Genomic DNA, 13,161 nt, shown 5'->3' with positions numbered 1-13,161 from the left:
GACAAAGGCACTCCCATTGCTTCTGTGCTGGTTTCGTTCTTGAGCCCGCTGCCTCCAAGGAACTGGATTTTAGAAACTAGTAAACAGCAGGAAGGCACCACTGTGCTTCTGCGTGTATACACATTAGTCACATCAGAACCCTTGACACACACGAAACAATGACTCCTTTATTATAATAACTATAACCCTTGGTAACATGGTCACCTGATCAGTGCACAGGGTTAATAAAGAGAGCCACGTAGTTAGTTAGCTTCACTGGCGATCTAAAGACCTCTGCCTGGCATTGCGGTGCTGGCAGCACAAGTACCGGTGGCGGGGATGCTACCAGCGTCCGCCTGGCCCCCTCCACGATGCCCAAGACCGAGGAGGCCAGGAAGCTGGCAGGCTGCGCGGCCGTGGAGAACCACTTGAGGAATAACCACGTGCTGGGAATTGGGAGTGGTTCTACAATTGTCCATGCTGTGCAGCAAATAGCTGAAAGAGTGAAACAAGAGAATCTGAATCTCGTCTGTATTCCCACTTCCTTCCACGCCCATCAGCTCATCCTGCAGTATGGCTGAAGTCTCGGTGACCTGGACCGACGACCAGAGATTGACCTTGCCATCGATGGTGCTGATGAAGGAGACGCTGATCTCAATCTCGTCAAGGGTGGCGGAGGCTGCCTGACCCAGGAGAAAATTGTGGCTGGCAATGCCAGTCGCTTCATCGTGATTGCCAATTTCCGGAAAGATTCAAAGAACCTCGGGGATCAGTGGCACAAGGTAATCTCCATCAAGGTCATCCCGAGGGCCTGTGAGCTGAGCTGTGACCCAGAAGTGTGCGGGTGAAATTGAACTTCGAATGGCTATCGACAAGGCACGTCCTGTGGTGATGGATAATGGGAGTTTTATCCTGGACTGGAAGTTTGACCGGGTCCACAAATGGAGTGAAGTGAACACAACTATCAAAACTATCCCAGGCGGACACGGGCCTATTCATCAACATGGCAGAGAGAGTCTACTTCGGGATGCAGGATGGCTCGGTGAACATGACGGAGAAGCCTTTCTAAACTGGCCCTGCAGGAGCGGAGTGTGCTCCTGTTGCATCCCCAGCCCAGCGCCGAGGTGGACATGCCCCTCCAGGAGCCTTTGCCTTAATGTATCTGTGCCAGGTGGACAGCTTGGCAGGGTGGGGGGTTGAAGGTTATATCCAGTCTTCTGAAGTATTGTTATTAAATGTCTTTTTAAAAAGAGAATTATAAACATATATATTTTACTATTAAAAATACTTAGTTGTTTTTTTATAAAGTAGAACTTGATTTCATGTTTTACATGAAACATTTACCAAAAAAAAGGAGGACTGTCTTCTAAACTTTTAACTTGCGCCTGCTGGTTAAGCTTCTGAATATTGGGTTTCCTGAGAAATGTAAATCAAACTTTTCCTTAAACTGGTGAAATGAAGGGCCCAGCCAGCAGTGATTCCCTGATGTCTTACTGGAAACACTGAAGTTTGTTTACTTTTCTACCACCCTGTTTTATTTTTAGTTTTTGTTGTGTACAGACGCACAGTGTGTAGTTACTGTGTCGTAAGATGTGAATTACAAAAGTCCGGTGAAAGTAGGGGTGTGGTGTGTGTGACTCAGAATGTGTAAACCACCAGGGAGAAAATGTGGGGTCTCTTTTGCCGAGAACAGGGGGTTCATTCAGACCCCTCTTGTTGGAAGCCATTGGCTAGAAGTACGTGCCAGTACTGCCAAAGCACTGCCGTGAAGCACATTTAAATGATTGTCTTTTCGTCGTTAATATAGTTTTTTATTCCTTTATTGTTATTTGCATGGTTCACCAGCAGAAATTGCTACCTCTTTATATTGTTTGAAGGTTGAAATAGAACAGTACGGTGCCAAACAAAAACATAAATAAAAATAAAAAAGACCTCTGCCTCTTCCGTGAAGGGCACCTTGTTTCTATAGTTTAATTTGAATTTCCATAGTACTTGACTTGGTAATAGGTCAGATCGATGTGTAAAACTTGGCTAAGAATTAGATATTCACTTTAGGCATATTTGGTCTATAATAAACTGATAATTTCACAAGGAGGAAGAGGAAAAAAGTGTTAAAACACATCACAGTACCAGATGGTCTTCAATGCATGGTCCCTTGTGTTTCTCAAGGTGACAAAAGTTTTGGTGTAAATTGTGGGACTTATCGATCACACACCTATGTAATCAACTCTGCAGAAGATTAGTACAAACTTCGGTAATTATTGGGGGAGGTGGTTAAAAATCCCACTGGCTGAGAATTTTCCCAAGTGTGCCACAAGGAACACTAATAGAGAGAGGGTTTCCGTAGACAAGTAATTTGGGTAAATACTCGATCAAATAAAATAAATAGGTTTCTTAACCATTCTTCTCAGAGCCTTTATTATGTGAATGTCATTATCATGTGCACTCAGAGGCGGACCAACGTCCACCATTTTCCCATCTTAGCTGACCGCGGCTTTCTTTTTCAGAGACGATCTCATGGGACTAATGCTCTTCAGATTAATAACAATAACAACATGGGTGACCACATTTGAGTTCTCACTCTGTACCAGGCATTGTGCTAAGCTCTTCACATTGCATCTCATTTAACTTTCCAGGGACCCTAGGTCATAGGTCCCATTAAATCACCATTTTACAGAAGAAGAAACAGGCTCAGAGAAGTCAAACAGCAAGTCTACAGTCACACAGCTGGCAAGTTGCAGAACCAGAATTCAAGTCATTCTGACTCCAGAATTCATACTCTGAACTCTCTGTTGTATATCTGTCCTCACGAATCAAATGAGGAACATAACCCCTGCCCCTGCCGATTCTTGCTGAGCTAGGTTGAGAATAACTGCTTTGGGGGAGGAAGGGGAAAGAGAAAAGGAGAGAAGTCGGGGGAGAGGGGCATGATTTGGTTTAGATTAGAATAAAGTGATCAGATAGGTCATTGCTATTATTCTGAGTGTTTTGAGGGAGTGGAAACCTGGACAGGACAGCCCATTCCTCATTGACAGGATGGGAAAAAGAACAGGTTTCTGGTTTTGACAGGTATGTACTAAATTCATCCTTTTCCAACAAGGTGCAAAGAAAAACAAGAGACTTGTTTTATTTTTTGCAAATATTTCACATTGCCAAGGTGACCGGAGTAACATCCCAGCCACAGAACTAGTGCAAACCACAGGTAGCCAAGGGAAACCAACGCAGCTCAAAAGGTAGATTCCAAAGTGAAACTAAAAATTTGAAAATTACACTAGATGGGGAGAAGGCTGCATCACAGATAAAAAAGAATGTCATTTTGTTTAAAAAGTGTTTAACTGCAAATGAAGCACAAGTTTTTTTATAGGATCCATATTCCTATAGGGCCAGTCCTTCCACTACAAACCCACAAATGAAACAGGTGAAAAAATGGGGGGAAGAAAAAGAAACTGCCTGGTACAATTTTTTTTTTTTTAATAAATTTATTTATTTTTGCTGTGTTGGGTCTTCGTTTCTGTGTGAGGGCTTTCTCTAGTTGTGGCAAGCGGGGACCACTCTTCATTGCGGTACACAGGCCTCTCATTATCGCGGCCTCTCTTGTTGAGGAGCACAGGCTCCATATGCGCAGGCTCAGTAGTTGTGGCTCACGGGCCTAGTCGCTCCGCGGCATGTGGGATCTTCCCAGACCAGGGCTCGAACCCGTGTCCCCTGCGTTGGCAGGCAGATTCTCAACCACTGCGCCACCAGGGAAGCCCTGGCCTGGTACAATTTAATTGAGTTTCCTGGAGGGACAAGCTGAAACCAACCAACTTTTCCAGACTCTGGGAAGGAATTTGAATCTCACATGCCCAGTAGGGGGAAAAATAAAAAGAGGGAGCAAGTCTTCTTCCACATTTTAAGATCCCTGGGGTTTGGGCTTCCCTGGTGGCACGTTGGTTAAGAATCCACCTGCCAATGCAGGGGACATGGGTTCAAGCCCTGGTCCAGGAAGATCCCACATGCCGTGGAGCAACTAAGCCCGTGTGCCACAACTACTGAGCCTGCGTGCTGCAACTACTGAAACCCACGTGCCTAGAACCCATGCTCCGCAACAAGAGAAGACACCACAATGAGAAGCCCGCGCACTGCAACGAAGAGTAGCCGCTGCTCGCCACAACTAGAGAAAGGCCACGCGCAGCAATGAAGACCCAGTGCAGCCAAACATAAAATAAATAAATTTATTTAAAAAAAAAATCCCTGTGGTTTCTCGAAAGCTTTGGAAGTTTCTTCAGGATGCCAGGGGCATTCAGAAATTTAAAAATCGGGAATTTTCTGGTTCATCAAAAGTTCAGAATCCCTGGCCCAGAAAATAAATTTAGTTAGGATGTCCTTTAAAGGACAGGGATAGACAAAGAAAGAGGAAACCACCCAAGGCCAAAGCCCCCGGGACTCCCTGAGGACCAGAACCTCTCCCCACCCTTCTACTTTCCACCTCCACCCACCCTTTATGGCCCTTTGACGCAGCACAGCTGCCCTTCTGGGCGGCCAGGAAAGGCCCAACTGCTCGAGGCCACGGAGAGTCATTTGTGGCATGGCAAAGTTTCTCAAAGGGATTTTCTGCCGGCTGATTTTGTGGTCAAAAGCACGTTTGACTCTCATCACTGCAGTCCCTGACTTAGTGAGACCAGAGAAAGGCCAAACTTCTTAGCCATTAACGGTCAGGAAAACCAAGAAAAGCTACCTCCAGAGTGACCGTTTCCCACAGACAAACTGTCCGCTAGCCATACCTGGCGAACGCAGGCTGGCCAACAGACTGAACTAGAAAGTCTGGTGTGGATCTTGGCGGGGAGGGAAGTTGGGGCTTCTAGAAAAACCTGGAATGCTGTATCTGAACTCACATCCATGACAGCACCGATTTGGTGGGACCCAGGGTGCCTCAGTTCAAATGAGAAATTGAACTCATCTTGAAAGAGGCCTAAACATCCAACTTGTTAAAAACTTTAACTCTGAGTATAGCCCTCCAAAAGTTCACCCCAGCTGTACCAGTAGCATCAAGAGGGAAAGGCCCCGTTCTGGACCTATATCCCCAGACCTTTGCTGAGACAGAGTAGGAAAGGCTGAAGTTAAATTACAATAACTGAGGGTCTCTTGCTGCTGTGTTTCACCACGTTTACACACATAACCAGTCATATGTTCAGCTAACAGTCACTGAAGCCTATCTTGGGAAGGATGCCGCGCTGGGTACCAGGAGATAGAAAAGTAAAACGACCACCATTTCTGCCCCTCCCAGAGCTCACGATACAGTCAAAGAGGTAGTAGGCGGAGGTGTTGGAAAGAAAGGGCCTTCAGTGGAAACACGGAACCTGGATGCACAAAACGATTCGCTCATAAATATTGGGTTTTAGGATGCAATAGACCATTTTTTAGAGGTTAGAGATTTTTCCATGCAAGTATTCCAGGATAAAGTAAGCCCAGCGCTGAAACCCTAAGAAGCTCATAATCTGTCAGAAATGTATCTCTTTCTTTCAGATATCAGATGTTTCAGACATCTGATCCAAAAGCCGTGAGGAGATGAGAGAGGGTTCAGCGTGAAGACTCTAGAAATGGACCCAAAAACCTTTGGTGACTTTCTTGAACAGCCCCAAGTCATAATCACTTTCTGAGAAGTGACTTGGTCCCATTTCTGAATCCATAAAGTGATGACAAATGACCCCTGGCACCGCCTTCCTCTCTAGGATGTTGAAAGAATTAATGAGATAGTGTCTATAAAATGCTTTGAGCTCATTGGAAGATGTCAAGGAAGCAAAATAAGAAATACTGTTATCACTGAAGCTCTTCTAATCCAGCGAGCTTCAGTGGAGCTTAGAAATACCTCCATTCTCTCTTCAAATCTTTCTCTCCCTAACTTTTAAAGGTTGGTATGACTGATTCATCGAACATGACTGAAAGCAAGCAACAAAGTGGAAAAGAAAAGCTTCATGCAAATCCCTCTGTGTTTCTGCACAGGGGGTTAAGCAGAGCAAAGAACACAACCTACTTCCTGTCCTCCCGATAGCTCAGGGCTCTGACTGGTTATGTGGCTGTCACTTATCCTCACTCATACAAAAATTATTCATTTTCCACTCTGAGTCAGAACCTTCTGGTCTCCAAACCTACTGACAAAAATGCATCCACTCAAGTCATTTTATGTTTGGGATGTTTTTCCCTTAAGCATACATTTTATCTCCTTTGCTCCGTGTCCCTTCAGAAATTACACACTTCATTTGCATCTCATTGATTTGTATATATTTGTATATTGCTCCATTAGAAACATGAATGTTTTTCTCCTTGTGCTGATGAGGTATACTGGATCCTCAATTAATTAAAAGCTCCTTGGTACTTCCCCTTGATCCTGATTTTTGGTTTGTCATCTGCATTTGTCTATTTTATTGTACTCTCAGAATAGCTTCTGTGTCTAGGGAGATGGAGGAGGATGCTGAGACTTGCTGGGAGTGCTTTTTGGAGATGATCCTGGTATCGATCCTAGGGTTATAGTGGGCACCTGGGAGAAGTGGGTTTGCCCTTTACATTATCTCTGTCCATGTTGCAAATTCACACATTTTACATGGGAGGTGAAGACTGCTCCAAGATGGTTTCACAACTTAAAGATGTGGGAAATACCCACATCCCATCGCAAACACTGACCAAATGAACTCTTCAGCTGAGTCAACCGTTCAACAACAACAACAGCAAAAAAGACTAACAAGAAGCCAAACAGAAGGAAATATGCTCAAATATTTTACTAAAACACTTCAAAGGAATGAGCACGACATCCTTCCAGGCAAAGACATTGCCATTCTCACCTTCCGTGGAGCAGGGACTTCTAGTCTCTCTAGCAACGGTTGTGACCTCCATTAAACCACGCAGGTACTCTGCACCCTTCAGACCAGACCTAGAATCATACCAGCTCCATACAGTGAATAAGATGGCAATGGTAACTGATCTCATCCCGCTGTAGACCTTCAACAAAAAGAGAAAAATAGTGAGATTGCAGTTTGGCTGAGCCCAATGGCGCTTACAACTCAGGGAGTTTCCTTTTTTCTTTTTTAATCCCCCTCTCCCCAGCACAAACCGTCTCAAGCTCAGACTGGTCCATTCTCAGTTTGCCCATCATTTCTCAGCCCCAGAGAACATGCCTTTTAACCTTTTCGTCCTGCAAGAACTAGGTCAGGTGCTCTGGAAAGCCTTGCCTGTCCAATCACCCCACAGGGATTGCTTCCTTTTGCTGGAGCATCTCTAGGAGGCATCCCTTACTGGGCACTGAGCATACACGGTTCTCCTACTATGTTTGCCATTTCTTCAGTCAGTCACTCTATATTGAAATGCTTAGCAGACGCCAGGCACGGTGAGGTGTCGGGAACGCAAAGCTACGTACACACAGACGCCGTCTTTGAGTGGCCCACAGTCTGCTGGGGTAAACAGCTTGGTTCTTCAGAGTCTGAAAACTCCTGAGGGCAGAGGTCTCTGTGATTGTTTTTGTTTCCCTCCCAGCAGCTCGCATGCTCCCTGAGTCAGGTAAGAAGCACTCAGTGAAGAAGGGTTGATTCAAATATGCAACCAAAAAATCCAGAAGAGACTTTCCCCAAAACTGATGCATGAAAATGCTTCATTTTCAACTCAAAGTTTCTAACAAATGCCAAGATGTAACCCTCAGAACGAGAGCAATACAGCTCAATTCCTTTAGGCGTTTTCTAATTACCATTTACTTGCTCTCTAATTTAGGAATTCTGGAGGGGATTGGAAGGGGCAGTGGGGTGGGGGGGATGACAGGGCATTTGCATAACAAAATATGTTTACAGTAAGAGACTCCAGTCTCTCAAAATTAAAAAAGAAACCCAAACAAATTTGCAAGGATGAGGGGACAGTTTTTCACCTTCCTCTTACCTCTAGCAAACAGCTCAGTCATTCTGAATGTCTTTAGAGGGTCCCTTTCTTCCACTGGAGGGTACATTAGCTAATCACATCATGTATCGCTAACTAAAGACCCAAAAATCACAGAAGAGGGAAGTCGATCCCTGCCCCCAAGACTGTGGAACAAAAGCCATACATTTTCCTGAGGAGACAGCATGGCTCTGCAGCTCTGTCGTTCCTTCAGGGACACTGGAATTCACCTCCAGGACAGTCCCAGACAAAGCGTGCCTGCCACAGCCAAGTGACCCACCCTGGATGCCTTTGTGTGCAAGCCCCGCCCTCTTCGCCCATTCCTGCCCCTCCCAAGCCCTTCCTGTACCTGCCACACCTCCCACCCAGAACAGCAGAGCACGGGGACCCAAGGCCATATATTTTGACCAGCGTTCCTTCCTTCCAAAGCAGATTTCCATCCGACAGTCTCATCAAGATAAAAAGAATCAGAAAATAAGAGGGGTTGGAGAAAAGGGAAGAGAGGGGATGGGTAGGATCATTTTAATTATGAATTGATAGCATAAAAGTCCTGTGGAGACTCAATATTTGTGAATCAGATTTGGTTCAGAGTAAAATTTGAAAAACATTTTTTTTTAATGCATGGTCTGTGTTTTCCTAGAGTTCCTAGAGTGAGTTGGTCTCAGCTGCATTCAGCTTCCTGATATGAAACCCAAGACTTATTCTGTGACAACACATCCTGCTGGTCATGGGTTTCACTGTCTATTTCCAGGTAAAAGGAAAGAAAAAGAAGGTGGGGGGAGGAGAAGAAGAAGAAGAAAACGGCATCCATGATGTAATTATTTTCAAGTGGGGTTTTTACAAGCAGTTTAATATGAAAGCTCATACAAATTAGGAGAGCTTGTTTAGAGTCAGAAGGACCTGTATTTCAATCCAGCTCTGCAAATCACTAGCTGGATGACCAAGCAAACTACTTCGGTATTCTAAACATTAAGATGTGAGGATTAAATACATGTGATCACTGTGATTAAGTAGTGTATATACAATAGTGGAACGCATATAAGGGACTGAGGCAGAATGCCTGGCATTTAATTAGCCCTCAATATGTGGAAAGGAGAGAGAGTGAGAGGAGAGAAGGAGATGAAAAGACATATTAAGCTGTCTCTCTGTCTCCCCCCACTCCACCTCCATGTCTCTCTGTTTACAGCTCTCTCTTCACACACACACACACACACACACACACACAGCCCTAGATCTGAACCTAGACAGACGTCCCACATAATGACAGTTGAATAGATCTGGGCATTCCTGAATCCCAGTCCTTGGTTGATTCTGGAGGAAGAGGGTTATATCAGGACAAAGTTGAGAAAGAGAATTCAGCCCGGAGTGGACTCCCAGAGAATCAGAAATAATTGGACCTTCAGTCCACCCAGAATAATATAGGATGACTTCACAAACCCAGTCATTCCCTTTAACTCTCCTCTAGCCAAGGCAGAACCCAGGACTGGATGTCAAAGTGCTTTTAAAGGGTTTTGCAGAAGAGAGCAGAGAGCCCTTCTCAAATTTCTAATCAATGCAAAAGAGGGAAAGGAGGGACAGACGGGAGCACCAAACTCAAGGCAAGAGAGTCAGGGAAGACTTCGCAGAGACAATGACTCCAGAGATGAATTTTAAAGAAAGAGTAGGAGTACTTTATGCCAAAGCTGGGGCTGCAGGTGGGAGTCGTACTGAAAGTAAAGAGTCAAGAGAAAGATCAGAATGAGAGCTCTAGATGCTTCCCAGGGCGGGGGAGGAGAATTTGAATCTCAAAGATGACACCAAAGAGGTAAGCAAGACCAGGCCAGCTTATGAAGTACCAGTTAAGGAGTTTGGATTATTTCCTGAAAGCTATAAGCCTTTAAGCAATGGAATGATACAATCAAATTTCAGTTTCAGAAACTACACTCTGATGACAGTGTCAAGAGATTGAAGGTGGGAAGTGGGAGGTGAGGGGTGAGATAAACTTGATCTGCAGGCATGAAAATGCCTCATTTTTACTCAGAAACAGTCACATGTGCCACGGCTTCATCCCCTGAATGAGAATAATACAGGTCAATGCCTTTAGGTGTTTTCCAACTATTCTTTACCTGCTTCCTAATTTAGGGATTTTTAAGCGGATAGGGATTAGCAAAATTGTTAACTGAATTCACATTTGAAATCATGGAGACATTAAGAAAGACTCCTGCTTGGAAAATGAGTGGAACATTGTGCCATTCACGAAGTAAGGATGAGAAGGAAAGAAGATCGGGAAGGAATGGAAGGGAGATGACTTGACCTTCTGAATTTGGGGTACTGGGGTATCCAGAAGCACAGATACACAGTGGGCAGTTATATATATTCATCTGGAACTCAGGAGAGGAATCTGAGCTAGAAACAGAGTCGGGACACGTCCGTTCCTGAGGAAAGCTCACCTGGGAAGTGTGTGCAGTGAGAAGACCAAGGTCAGAACCAGACCAACACCAACACGTAAGCATGGTCTGTGCTTCCACAGTAGGAGCAGCCAGAGATGAGAAAGGTAAATAGTGTCAAATGCAAGAGGAGAGTCAAGCAGGTAATGGAAAAAGCCCAGGGGATTTAGTAACTTAGATGACCTCAAGGAAGTTAGTTCAGGGGCACAGTGTGGTTGGATAGCATTCTCCTTCTATTTCACTGGGGCATTTGACTCACTGCTACTTCAACTTACAACTTTTCTGATGGTGTGAAAAGCAGATCAGGAGCTGCTTGGGCCCTATTGCAGAGTGTTTTGACTCAGCAGAGGTAAAAAGTCAACCACTATCTGCTCAGAAGGTCAGCGGTGGTAACCAGGAGACACATGAGGACGCGTGGGCTAAAGGGCCTTCAGAAAAACTTTCTGGTCATGGCCAGAAATACCCTTCTATTACCCTAGTATAGTTTAGCAAGGAAATAAAAATGTCCATTTTAGCTAGAATTCCTTAGAATTGCAAAGTTCCATCCAATGGTTGGGTTTTTTTTGTTTGTTTTTTTTGCGGTACGCGGGCCTCTCACTGTTGTGGCCTCTCCCGTTGTGGAGCACAGGCTCTGGACGCACAGGCTCAGCGGCCATGGCTCACGGGCCCAGCCACTCCGCGGCATGTAGGGATCCTCCCGGACCGGGGCACGAACCCGTGTCCCCTGCATCGGCAGGCGGACTCTCAACCACTGCGCCACCAGAGAAGCCCCTAATGGTTGGGTTTTAATTGTCTTTCTATTTACTGGGCTCTGCACATCCCAAACCAAGTGAGGATGTGTATGCTTATTCTTTGCCCAGGTGGGGTCTTTCAGAAGAATTCGGTGCTTCAGACCTGAAACCGCAGGGCGTCGCTGTCCTGAACACACGCGGGTACGGCACAGGCACCATGACTGGGGCCACCCCGGGGGTCCCCACGACTCCGAGCCCTAGTGGCAGGAGGATGGCCGCAGCGAGGTCGATGGCTTCACCAGGGGGTCCCGGGCAGCCCCATAGGTGCGGGCACGCAAGGTTGACGCGGTGCCACGAGGCAGCGGTCGTCACGGCCAAGGCCATCCGGGTGCAGGTGGATGGGACGCCCCGCCAGCTCGCAGCCTAACACGCTCTCAGCTTCCTGTGCAGCCCGGCCACCCTGCAGAGCGAAGCTGCCAGTGCCCGGGCAGCTGCGAAGGGATCCAGGCGAGCAGCCAGCACGCACAGCCACGACGCCCAGCTTTACAAGGTGTCGCCCAAGGAGGCCTCCGTGCCACTGGGCAAGGTGGTGGTCCCGGGTGACAGTGACTAGAGCATCTGCCAGGCCTATATCAAGAGGCTCCAGCAGGAGCCCAGAGGGGCGGGAGTCACATCCCTGATGTGCCTGAACTGGCCCCCAGGTGGTGCTTCCTGGAGACCACCACTGTCAGCTGCTTCTACACGATCGACCCAGGCCAGGAACCCCTCAACTATGTGACTGAGATCGCATGCAGTGAAATTTATATGCTGGACCCAGAGCTGCTGGGGCCATCACCCGGCCTGACCTCCTACGTCCCCTCTCCCCATCTCACCTTGCTCCCGTGCCTCGGTCACTGCCAGGGACGCCGCACCTCTGCAGGGGAGCTGCATGAGGCTGCCGAGAGGAAGGGCTTCTGTAAGATCCAGACGCTGCACGTGGGGACCACCAGTTCCTGCACCCCCTGGTCAGTACTGGCAGCGGGGAAAGGGTCTGCTATGTTCTGGACCACCGCCACCCCCCGCCCCCCTCCTTGATGCTGTGGAGGAAGACGGGGAGACCTGTCTGCATCAGCTGGCGGCCCTGGACTACTGCACCACCTGCCACTACATCCTGGAGACGGGAACCTTCGTTATGAAGACAGAGTAGGAGGGCCACATGCCCCCGGCCGGCTGAGAAGTCTCAGGACGCCAAGCTGGCTGCCTACCTAGAAATGGGCAGTGTGACTTGATGATCCAGTCAGAGGACCAGGAGATGGCTGTGTAGCTGTGAGGCCAACACTCGGCAGTAGGGGGGACCAGCCGGATGATGACCACCCCCTCCTGGCCCGCCTTACTGCCAATGTGCCAGCTGGAGAGCTACAAGGGGACCCATTCCCCAGGAAAGGAGCCGCCCAGACCTAGGGCTGGACTCAGGACCTAGAGGGTCTCACCTGTCCCCCTGAGGCCCCAGCGTGACCCACAGGCTCACAGGGGAACAGGAAACTGAAGGGGGCTATGGACTTCTGAATACGGAGAGTGTGTAAAAAGGAACAAATTTGTATATGGGATTTCTTGAGATTTCGTAATGAATAAAAAATTAACTGGATGGATTACTTATTGCCAACATAATGACAAATTAGATATGGGAACTAAGGTATATGTCAACTTCATTTTTTTTAAATTGACAAAGTAATTAGTTATGTATCAAATATAAAGGTCACAGAATAAATGTACTCATTTCTAGTCAGTATCTGGGATGTAGAGAATTAATTAGAAAAAGAGGTCAACCAACTCCCACACGTTAAAAGACACAGAGCTCATCTGTCACCTTTCCCAACATCCCCCATTCCAGCCATAATTATTACAACAGTGGTGAGCTTGTAATTCTTCCATTTCACTTTTTGACATTGTGATCTTATTGTTATTTCTTTTCCTCTGAGTTGTTTCAGCAAATGTTGGCAAGAGAGATTCTGTACCTAATTAAGACACAATCATCTTATTTCAATTTCATTGACAAACTGTGTTGGACAAGATTAGCTATCTCACGATTCGAAGTATTTAAAAGTGTGGCTGGTGTGACCCATGGTTCCATAGCTTTGCTACCTCATATA

The 13,161-nt window shown here is 46.6% G+C and overlaps 2 pseudogenes; both read left to right on the top strand.

Moving 5' to 3' along the window:
* Positions 1–335: 335 nt before the first annotated feature.
* LOC113628440 (ribose-5-phosphate isomerase pseudogene) lies at positions 336–1,048 on the top strand (annotated as a pseudogene).
* A 10,201-nt stretch (positions 1,049–11,249) lies between these two features.
* LOC113628200 (diacylglycerol kinase zeta pseudogene) lies at positions 11,250–12,335 on the top strand (annotated as a pseudogene).
* The last annotated feature ends 826 nt before the right edge of the window (positions 12,336–13,161 follow it).

Source organism: Aethalodelphis obliquidens, unplaced genomic scaffold (assembly GCF_003676395.1).
Source record: "Aethalodelphis obliquidens isolate GAN/ISIS:26980383/991018 unplaced genomic scaffold, ASM367639v1 scaffold23, whole genome shotgun sequence".
In the NCBI taxonomy this organism is placed as follows: domain Eukaryota; kingdom Metazoa; phylum Chordata; class Mammalia; order Artiodactyla; family Delphinidae; genus Aethalodelphis; species Aethalodelphis obliquidens.
Note: the sequence above shows the minus strand (reverse complement) of the source record. Positions and strands in the feature narration are given on the sequence as shown.